This window comes from Palaemon carinicauda, chromosome 2 (genome assembly GCF_036898095.1).
Source record: "Palaemon carinicauda isolate YSFRI2023 chromosome 2, ASM3689809v2, whole genome shotgun sequence".
In the NCBI taxonomy this organism is placed as follows: Eukaryota; Metazoa; Arthropoda; class Malacostraca; order Decapoda; family Palaemonidae; genus Palaemon; species Palaemon carinicauda.
Window position 1 is genome coordinate 183,999,172 of NC_090726.1, and position 12,551 is coordinate 184,011,722.

Sequence of the window (12,551 nt, forward strand, 5' to 3'; positions counted from 1 at the left end):
AAAGGTGACGAGACGGAAAATGACAATTACGAGTGGAACGTATTGAAAACGTTCTCGAAAGGGGATTTGAAGCACAATGAGGCCTTGCCATTACTGTAATTGACATAGCACAGTTGAGATAATACTCGTGTATGTCAGTTCGTAAGTCAACCAGTGTATTGATTATTGGGAGTCGAATTATTTGGACTAAAATGGTGAAGAAAGTCTTTATACATTGTAAGTTACCCCCCCCCCCCCTCTCTCTCTCTCTCTCTCTCTCTCTCTCTCTCTCTCTCTCTCTCTCTCTCTCTCTCTCTCTCTCTCTTGTATGATTTTCTTTCTATTTTATTTTTATTATTTTGCAAAATACATTTCGATTTATAAGATATAGTAAAACAACGGATAAAATTAAAATATATAAAATCTATGGAAAACACATTGCAAATTGCTATCAGTGCATCACTTTGGTTTGTATTATGAAGTCCATTTATATCTCTTGTTAAATTCAAACCAGAATATATCTAACGAGTGTAGATGGGGCTTGCGAAATGTTTATAGTATTTGTTACCCCTGTATTTGTAGATGGAAATTCCCGTGTCTTCAAAATGGAATCTGTTCCGTGTTTTCTGTTATAAGATATCAATGAATCCTGAACATGTTTCACGAGTGAAACTTTGTTGTAATGGTAACTTTAAATGTATTCAATTTCCTTTCACAACACTTCTAAGGGACTTATCCCTTTCACAGCACCTCATGGAGCACACTGTAGGAATTACAGTGGATGTCATTTTACTCTCCTGTTGCACCAGATATTGAGCCTTTCACTCCTACTTTTACTTCTCCCTTCAAAAAAAAATTTCTTTAAAACATCAGGTTACTCCAAAACCAGTGAAATGTTTGCTAGGGCTTAATGTACCATCCTGTTGTTTTATGGTATTGTATTTTTTGATAAAAGTATAACATTTATTTTCTCTCGTAGATTCGGAAGAAATGTATTATGACACATTTTTTCATATTCGTGATATGAGTTTTGTGTATCAAGATTGTTTCTAAATGAGACTTTGGGGGTAGGGTGGGGGCTGGACTACCTCTAGCAGTATCCCCTGGATTCCAGGTGTAGACTCATAGCATTCAATCGTTTTTTTTGCCCACTACAGTAATTAGAGTTGAGGTGAATCGCTTCCATCAAAACGGTATAATTTTACGTTTTGTGTATTTGGTAGTAGTCTGGAGGGTCGACATTTGGGAGAGAATTATCACTAGTATCTCAGATGAAAAATGAGATTCATGAAAATGGTTCTTGGTGCAATTTAACTGTATTCTATCTGCTCTTTTCTTACCGCTATTTTCATAAACAAACTACAAAAGTAGTTAAACTGTTATTGCATAGGAATGACTGGAATAAAAAGACAATATAAATTGACCCCTAAGATATTTTTACCCATTTTCTACAATTACTGCTTGAATATAGACATATTTTCTATTCATAAAATCATTAAATGATATGGCAGATATCCAAAGAAATCAACCCGGAGTCGATATAGAATGCTAATTGAGGCAAGTACCCATGCAGATAGAATTTAATGGCTGGTCTTGTTAACTCTCGGAGCACAAGTTAATGCTCTCTGCTGTTAAGTCTGAACTCCTTCAAGTGTTTGATATATTCTAGGTATTTTAGGAGCTAGTAAAAGGTTAGTAAATTTGAATGGTTGAGAAAGAAGATTGATCATGTTTATTTTTGTTTTGTCTCAGCCAAGCCTCAAAATAACATTTATATCATTAAAGCTTCATGAATTTAAACGAAGCCTGCCATAGTTATTGTATTGATATAGTATATCCCAAGACCTAGAAGAAATTTTCATTTTCAAAGAATTGTTTTCCTTTGTAGTTCCAAGGTGCAAATAAAACAGACTATACATGAATTGTGACTCATGCAATGACAAATCAAATTCTGCATGTATGAAGTATCATGGTTTCACTTCATCATGATATAAAATTATATATTTCAGAGAGATATAATTTTTGGTTATGAGACACAATAAGAAAACTGAATTATTGAAGCAAGCTTATCCTTTGTTGATGTATTTGCAAAACAAAATCTTTGAGATAGATAAGGTCACATAATAAAACATTAGTGAATGAATCTTGTAGAAGATCATTGTCCAAAGAAACTTCTGAATCTCAAAGGAATTCCAGAGTTCCTGAGACAAATATAGATATGAAAATACATTAAATAAGATAGATCTCATAAAAATCTTGTATCTGAAATACATCCCTCAGTGATCAGCTAAGAATTAGAAGATATTGTCAGAAAGTTATTTCCCGAGAAATATATATATATATATATATATATATATATATATATATATATATATATATATATATATATTTATATATATACATACACACGCACACATATTTATATGTATGTGTATATATATATACACAGACAGACAGACATACATATATAATACTAAATATATACTTGTCTGCTTAGGTAATTCTTTCATACATGAATGCCAGAACGACAGCCATTGTGGAGTAGAAAATATTGTTGAATTATAAATTAGGCAAAAATATAAAGGGGAAACTTCCATAATGATATCCGTTACCTCGTTCCCGTCTAATGGCTTCTAAAACTACGCTCTGAAAACTCAGATATTTCATTCTGATTTTACTCATTTATATTTTTGGAATAGACACCATTTTCCTCATAAAACCATCACAGGAAAGCTATTTTCTCGTTTTTTATTCGATCACGAATAGCTTGAAGCTACAAATGTCTAATTACTCAATTTTTTATATATACTTTTTTAAACTTTGCCTAATTAGGTTGGAATGAGGGAAAGTAAATAAAGGAAGCTTTGTTTGGTTGTTTGTGAGTTTGCAAAATCAGACTGCGTCTCAAAGCACATCCGCTTCTTGTTCCTGTCTCTTGCCAGATATGCAAGATATTTCTCGCTCATTCACACAGAAAATATATGTTGCCTACCATTTGCTTCTCAATGTTCTTCGTAGTATATTCGTAAAGCGTTCGTGTAATATATATATATATATATATATATATATATATATATATATATATATATATATATATATATAATTATATAATATTTTTTATCACAATATAAAAATAGTTTTGCTATTAATACGTGTAAAATGAAAATAACCTCTTCGAAAGAATGGATAATTATTATTATTATCACTTGCTAAGCTACAACCCTAGTTGGAAAAGCAGGATGCTATAAGCCCAGGGACTCTATATCAGTTGAAAGATTGGGTTTTCTAAAATTGAGAGTAATTGAACTCTGGAAGTTAACGTTTTATGAATTCTCTCTCTCTCTCTCTCTCTCTCTCTCTCTCTCTCTCTCTCTCTCTCTCTCTCTCTCTCTCTCTCTCTCACGCACGCGCCCACACTCACACGCACTATATATATATATATATATATATATATATATATATATATATATATATATATATATATATATATTTATATATATATATATATATAAATATGTGTGTGTGTTTGTGTGTAAATAAATTACATGTATATATAATGTATGTATATATACACATATCCCCCACATTAATATATATATATATATATATATATATATATATATATATATATATATATATATATATATATATATACACATGCAGATATATAAGTTTGTGTATGCAGCATATACACACACCAATGTATGAAGAGATGTTTACATTGTTTCATTCTCCCATTTTTTAATTATTTTTTCTACTGTCTGATCTTGATTTATTGAAAAAAAAATTGCGGTCTATTAAATTCCTTTTCTTTGATCTGGATATTAATTTGCCGCTGTCGTTCAGTTAATTTTTTTTGTGCATCATTCTGACCATCCTTTGCAATCAGATATTCCAGACAGTAATGTTCAGTAATCATGTAACAGTTTTGCCTTCTCCGGCAGTTTTGTTTATGTTTTATTTCAGCTGTAAGCACATTGTGGAATGATATCCCCAATTTCGCCATTGTTCCGGTTGTCTGTTGAGCAAGTTGGCATAATTTTCTTTTCATAGTTTATTTATGACTTATTTATCTTTGCAACAAATCTTAAGCTAGGCTGACACTTGCACGACTTTTGGCCACGATTATGTCGTGGCAAATCGTGCCATTTTGGGGCACGAACGGGGAGGGCCGGGCACTGTTCACGACTAGTTCACGCATAATTCAAGATGAGTTCAGGACGAGTTCACGTATGCGTGCCTATCAACGTCCACATTGACACGAACTGGCATGATGAGTTCACGCATAGTTTGCGCAAAGTTTAGGCACTTACGGCATTGGCACGACGAGGTTGTGCAATTCGGACAGTGTCGTACCGTCTTGGGCACGCCATATAAAAGGGGCCTCCCCAAACCCCTGAGCATTTTTGGATTGGCTGTGGAAGAAACAACATGCTTAATGCCAGAAACTGAGGGGAATGATCTCTCTCAGCAGTCTCTGCCTCTGGCCTGTTGGCTTCTGGCCTTCTCTGCTTTGCTCTTCCTCGTGGTGTCTGCTTTGTTTTAGGCATGTTGTCTCTCTGGTATAAGTTGTCTCTGTGCTGGCGATCTCTGGAATGGCGAGCAGTGTCCAGGAAGCCCTATATATACCCGCCCACCGATGCAAGCGTCATTGTCACGCAGTAGTCGTGAATTGCTCTTGAACTGTTTGTGAACTGCTCGTAAATTGCTGATGCCATGCGCAAACTGTTCGTGAAGTGCGCAAACTGTTCGTGAACTGCTCGTGCCATTAAAGTGTGAAGTACACGTGACTGTCAGTGGAAGGCACGGCCACGCTTCGACGCGCTCCAATTCGTGAACATGTGGTGAACTACACTGTTTGTGGACTATTCGTGGCTGTTCGTGACAGTCGTGGCATGGCGCGCACTGCCACGTACTGGCACGCATCCTACTGCAGCGTCCAGGCGAGGTCACGATAAGTTTACGAACAGTTTGTGCAGAGTTCACGACCCGGTCGCGAAATTTTGTTGTGACCAAAATTTTGAACATTTCAAAATTCTCGTCCTGACATGGCACGCAGTCACAACGGGTTTACACATACTTTACGCCAGTTTAAGACTAGTTTGTCTACTGGCACGACTCAAGTCATGCCAATGCATGCCACAGAATCGTGCAAGTGTCAGCCTAGCCTTAGTATGCAGTAATTTCCATTTTGATGTTATTTCTCATGTTTTACAAGTCCTTTGTGTATTTTCAGCCCTTAACCACTTTCCCATGTAGCAGAATTTTGCATGGGAATGTAGTATTGTAGTTTGGCTAGTAAATCATATAAAGGTATATATATGTATATATATATATATATATATATATATATATATATATATATATATATATATATACTCAAACATTCATATATATATATATATATATATATATATATATATATATATATAATGTTTTTCCCTTTACAAGGGTGGCTTCAGAAAAGAACCATGCAAGACTCCTGCCACATTCATTTATTAGCAGCTGAATCGTGTATAAGTCCCCTGTGTAATAAAACTACCATAATACCACTCGCTTCACTCCCATGACAATTCCAAAATCTTACACAACGCAATTTATTATTGAACACTATTTCATAGCACCATGGTATATATACATAGATAAATATATATATATATATATATATATATATATATATATACATATATATATATGTATATTATATATATGTATATATATATGTATATATATATATATATATGCATATATATATATATATATATATATATATATATATATATATATTTATATATGCTACACCTAAACACTTTCCACTTGCTCCTTATTATTTAATGGAAATATTTATATATGGATATATAAATATATAATATACAGCATAATATATATAGATACTACCGCTAGAGAGTTATGGGGTCTTTTGACTGGCCAGACAGTACTACATTGGATCCTCCTCTCTGGTTACGGTTCATTTTCCCTTTGCCTACATACACACTGAATAGTCTGGCATATTCTTTACATATTCTCCTCTATCCTCATACACCTGACAACACAGATTACCAAACAATTCTTCATCACCCAAGGGGTTACTGCACTGTAATTGTTCAGTGCCACTTTCCTCTTGGTAAGGGTAGAAGAGACTCTTTAGCTATGGTAAGCAGCTCTTCTAGGAGAAGGACACTCCAAAATCAAACCACTGTTCTCTAGTCTTGGGTAGTGCCATAGCCTCTGTACCATGGCCTTTCACTGTCTTGGGTTAGAGTTCTCTTGCTTGAGGGTACACTCGAGCACACTCTCCTATCTTATTTCTCTTCCTCTTGTTTTGTTAAAGTTTTTATAGTTTATATAGGAGATATTTATTGTTGTTACTCTTCTTAGAATATTTTATTTTCCTTTTTTCCTTTCCGCACTGAGCTATTTTCCCTGTTGGAGCCCCTGGGCTTATAGCATACTGCTTTTCCAACTAGGGTTGTAGCTTAGTAAGTAATAATAATAATAATAATAAATATATATAATATATATATATATATATATATATATATATATATATATTATATATATATATATATATATATATATATATATATATATATATATATATTCAAATAAGCCATATATATTTTGATATATTAATGTCTGGATTCTCTTAACGACCTCGGGATCAGAGCCCCAGGCGAAATCTCACAAAGACAAGAGCTTGGCTCCGGCCGGGAATCGAACCCTGGTCGGCAAGCTTATATAGACAGTGACTAACCCATTCGGCCACTGTCTATATAAGCTTGCCGACCAGGGTTCGATTCCCGGCCGGAGCCAAGCTCTTGTCTTTGTGAGATTTCGCCTGGGGCTCTGATCCCGAGGTCGTTAAGAGAATCCAGACATTAATATATCAAAATATATATGGCTTATTTGAATATGAAAAACACGTAAAAATGTGCAAAATTAATCATATATATATATATATATATATATATATATATATATATATATATATATATATATATATATATATCTCTCTCTCTCTCTCTCTCTCTCTCTCTCTCTCTCTCTCTCTCTCTCTCTCTCTCTCTCTCTCTCTCTCTCTCTGTATATATATATATATATATATATATATATATATATGTGTGTGTGTGTGTGTTTGTGTGTGTGTACTGATTTGTATTCACAGTGTATATTACAAAAAGATTTATCATATAAGATTTTGAATTAAGCATTCCCTGTTTACCATTCTCAATTGATTTGAATCCGTTATTTATTCTATTAAAGTTAACATAGTTCCCAATGACATCGTCCTTAAACTGCATCTGTATATTAAGTTGATGTAGTATTCACATTAGGGATCTTTGTTCCAAATATATTTGCATTTTTTAAAATTTAATTTGATTGCTTATTTTAGTCTCCACTTTTTTCTCGTAAACCGCACACTTATGTATTAAATTGGTTAAAGCATGTATTCATTAGATTGTTAAGGAATATTCCTCATATTTAAATTCCTGGTGTTAATATTCGTAAATTAAAATTTAAACGTAACGAAAATAATAAAGTTATAGACTAAATCAGTAAACCTGTTATTTTTTAGTACGTCTATTCAGTATTGTGTTTTGTTTGTGTATTGAATTTCCAATACAAATTTTTCGCCATATCCTCTTCCCTACCTTTGCCTTCCTCAATTGCAGTGTCGTGAAAAAATACAGTAACCGGCACGTTGCATTCCTTTGCCTCAGTTTTCGCCTTCAACTATTCTAATATTAATCTCTTGACCTCCAACGCCACATCCTGACTTTACTGGAACGAAAACACGATTTCTCAATATAAGTTCGGGTAATCCCATGATTATTCGTTTTACTCTCTTCCAGAGAAGTTACGCCTCCAAACATCTTGGCAACTGAGGTATTCTGTGAATGGGCCTCTTAAGGTACTTTGCGTGATTTTGCAGGACACATGCACACACACACACACACACACACACACACACACACACACTCTCTCTCTCTCTCTCTCTCTCTCTCTCTCTCTTCTTCTCCCTCTCTCTCTCTCTCTCTCTCTCTTCTCTCCCTCTCTCTCTCTCTCTCTCTCTCTCTCTCTCTCTCTCTCCTCTCTCTCTCTCTCTCTCTCTCTCTCTTTATATATATGTATGTATATATATACTGTATATATATATTATATATATATATATATATATATATATATATATATGAAAATCAACATAATGTCGTGTGCAAATAAAGTTAAATTAATACCTCATACTGGGATCCAACCCTATTATTTTCAAATGAAAGGCAAGCTCGCTAACAACCTTTCCACCAGAAGCTCTGAAAGAATTTAGAACCTACGTGCTAAATGCATTTCAGGATTTACTTGCTAAGAAATCCTCTTCCATCTTGATTTTCACGAGAAGGTGTCCAGGGAAGATGTGATAGATTTATTAGAGGCTAAATCTGTTTATAGAAAACCAACATCTCAGATGGTTCACCACTTGTCAAATCCTATGTTCATCCATGGTCAAAATATTCACGTTCATGCACTATTGCTGCTCTACTTATCTCTTCAATCCGAACTGATATCAACATCTGATCTAGCCATCGCGGTTGTAATTCTAAGTTCCTGAGCTGAGTTTTCCGTCAGTCCATGTCGAAAACTCAATAATCAAAAGTAATTGGATTTCGTAAAACATGGCCCTTCATCAATACATGTGACTGCCGCTTGCTATGACAACCGATGGACATGATGTACACCCTCAAAGTCTTCACCCTCTAGGCAACTGATTACATCCTCAAAGTTTTCACCCCTTAGACTACTATTTACGTCCTCAAAGCCTTCACCCCTTAGACGACCGATTACGGCGTCAAAGTCTTCACCCCTAGACAACCGATTATGTCCTAAAGGTTCCCCCCCCCTTAAACGACCGATTGCGACCTTAAAATCTTCATACCCTAGACGACCTATTCGTTCCTCAATGTCTTCACCCTTTTGACGACCGATTACGTCCTCAAGGTTTTCACTATCTACACGACTGATTATGTCTTCAATGTCTTCATCAAAGAATTAATAGGAAAAATTATCACTGAAGTTATAAATAAGAAAAAAAATTAGTTAGCAATACATTCAAGTATGTATTAAAACGTTACATAAGATGTGCATTATTATGGTACCCATATGGAGACCATGGTTGCTGTAACTTCAAAATATTGAGGTGAGAGATGTAGCACGTTCACATGATATACAGAGGAATCGTTCGCTTGTAACCCAAACAGACTAATAGCTAGTATAACACATACATGAGTTGGAAGATTTCATCAGACCATCCAGTTTTAAGCTACCTGTTACAGAATGAAGATTTGAGGAAGATCCCATATTCTACAGGAACTACATGAGTACGAAAAATAAATCTAACATGAAAGCTATCAAACCTAGGCAAAGAAAAAAAAAAAAGGAAAAAATTAAAACCGGTTGATTTATGTGAAAAGCTTGGAGTTATTTATTGTAAGAATAATAAAACATAAGACCTGTCTATGAAAATTATCTCATATACGCGCTTAACTACTATCAGTGTTTCTAAATGTCCGTCTGATCATACCCATTTCCATCAAGATTATAATGTATACCTTGATAGGTAATTATTAGTACAAAATACAGATATTGTAGATATGTGTGGCAGTATTTCAAGGCTAAATATTTTAGAAATGGTTTCCATAAAAATGGATAAACCAACCTTAAATAAAATAACATAATTATTTTCACTGCCTTCCACTGCTGATCTGAGAACTTACACCACTTAGTTTGATTGTACACAGGTAAGGACACCCACTGAGTGTTCTTCCACTAATCTAATCTCGTATGTGTGCCATCTGGCCCATTTAGTTTATGGCATATCCCGTTCCCCTGAGAATTTGATTAGTCTGTTGTTTTACACAGAAGATGCTTAACTGTGTTTATAGCGTTACAGAAATTATCCATGATACATTCTCTAGTAAAGTTTGCAGAATTTTTTTTAAATATTTCTATATAAGAAAGAAGGAAAATGATATCAACATATAAAACAAGACAAAAAAGGGATGCTACTGTGGCTTTCAATTAAATGATTTTAGAAGAAGAACTCTGTAATAATAATGATAATAATAATGATAATAATAATCATTTTCATTATTATTATTGTTACTGTTATTGTTGTTGTTGTAATTCGTGTTGTTTTTTATTTTAAAGTTAATTTGATTGTTTGTTCCGGTTACTCAAAACAATCTTCAAAACAGACTGGACAAAAACTTCTAAACATTTTAAAGTTGAAAACCTGTCTTTGTATCGTGTATTTGTAATTGTGAATCTGTATGAAAATATATCCTTTACTTTCATCAGAAACACGTTCAAGTAATTTAGGCTGGTATTATTTTAGGTGTTCATTTCCATATATCACCAATATTTTATTAGATCAGTCGGTATCGCTTAATTATTATTATTATTATTATTATTATTATTATTATTATTATTATTATTATTATTATTATTATTATTATTAGTATTTAATGTTTTGAATAGGGTTTGTAATTGCAAATTGCAACTCTAATTTCAAATTTTAGAAGTTTAAATGTCGATTCAGATATTTTGCAGTGAGAAATTTTAGTTTTTAGGTAATATTTTGTTTATAGGTAAATTCCATTCGAAATGTTTTTCTAAAGTATTTAGAAATTTTTATCAACCGGCTATGTTTTTGAGAGTTCGTTCTTCACTGGAGTATTTCCGAGGAACGCACTGAAATTTTCTTCCTGCAGGAATTATGCAAACAATTCGCTTTACACAATTTTTCCCTTGTTCTCTCTTTCTCTATATTTGCTATGCATCGATATATTGGCAGTTTTTCTCTGAACTTCCATGGCACAAGACTTAACGTTCTGCGTTCAATCATTTACTTCATAATTCATAATGGAAATTAAAACAAGAGCCTCATTGCTTCAACTTTATTTTACAGATATGGAAACTTCCTTTCTTTCCAGTTTTCCAAGTCTACCATTTGTACTACCAGTGTAAGCTGTAAGGGTATGGTATCATAACAGGCCTACTTACAATTAAGTATGTTTCTCTTACATTGCTGTCAGTGATTGAGTAGATTCAAGTTTTTTTTGCCATTTCCGATTTCTTGAGTATGTATAAAAAAAAGTAAATTGGTAGAAATTGAATTACCTATTTAATCTTATAAACGTTGAGAGAGAGAGAGAGAGAGAGAGAGAGAGAGAGAGAGAGAGAGAGAGATGTGGGTAGATTTTACTGCGTGTGAACTGAAGACTGGGCGGTCCGAATAGATCAATAAAGTATATGTATTTGGCTCTGTATTCATGTGCAGTATTGTAGATGAATTCAAAGCAAATAACAACTATATTTTAGATGCATTTGCATGTTTATAGAAGTGCAATCCGTGATCCAGCTCGGTTTCCAAGCCTTGAAAATCCAATATTCAGGAGATTTGACGCTGGTCAATGTTTCGTTTTTATATCTCGGAAGCAGTAAAAGTTTTATTACTTAATTTCCTCCTGAATTTGAGCGCTATCGTTTATGCCCTGTGTTCCCAGGGAAAGTTTGTCATGAAATATTGAACTGGAAAGCAATGCTGGAAAAAAATCCGAAGAAGTAGAATACTTTGGCTCCAGGTCAACTAACAAATCGGCAAATTTCATCTCAGTCGTCATATGAATTTGAATATCCTTTATATAGGAATGAAAATGGGGGTATTCGTGGAATATTCTATGTTGTGATGAAAGAATATATAGAAACTGTTTAAAAATCAGGGGCGTGAGATAAGGTTTAAGGGCTTATGAATGTTGCCTTGCTATATATGGCTCTATTCTATGAGTGATTTTGATCACCTAATAGCTGTCTTTGCTTTTGTTATGTTATTATTACTACTAAATATATACTACTATTATCCAAGCTGCAACCCTATATAGAAAACCTGAATGATCGAAGTCCATAGAGAAAACGGCCTAATGTGGAAAAGAACCTATTAAGTAAAATATTACCTGTCTATACAGTTATAATGGAGAAAGCTCTTAAAGCAAAGGATGGTCAAAAACTATAACTTTATAGAGCATGCACTAGCTCAGGGATGGGCAACCTGCAGCCTTAAGGCCGCATATGGCCTTCTGGACCATCAAGTGCGGCCTTCTACGGCCTTTGATATATGTACAATATGTGTTAGTATATTTCTGCTTTGACACTGAATATTGTGTGTTTGAAATCATTCTACTGTATGTACACACATACAAATATATACACACAGGCAATAGGAAAGTTGTGTTCAGTGATGTACCTCCCAGAGAATGGAAGCAATTTTTCCTTGAATTCAATGAATCCTAACTAAATACAATTAGCAGTTTCCTTGTCAGCTGCAACAGCTGTTGTAGCTGACAAGGAAAAACTGCTAGTTGCAGCGAGTGAGTGATGTAACGTATGATGGACTAGTTCCTGTTTTGTCCGTCTCCTCACTGTGAACTATGTTAGTTTTAGATGAGTCAACTGATGAGTTTTGATTGTATGATAAACAGCTTCCCTTAGGTAACCTTAACGCAAGGAAAAGAGGAACAGAC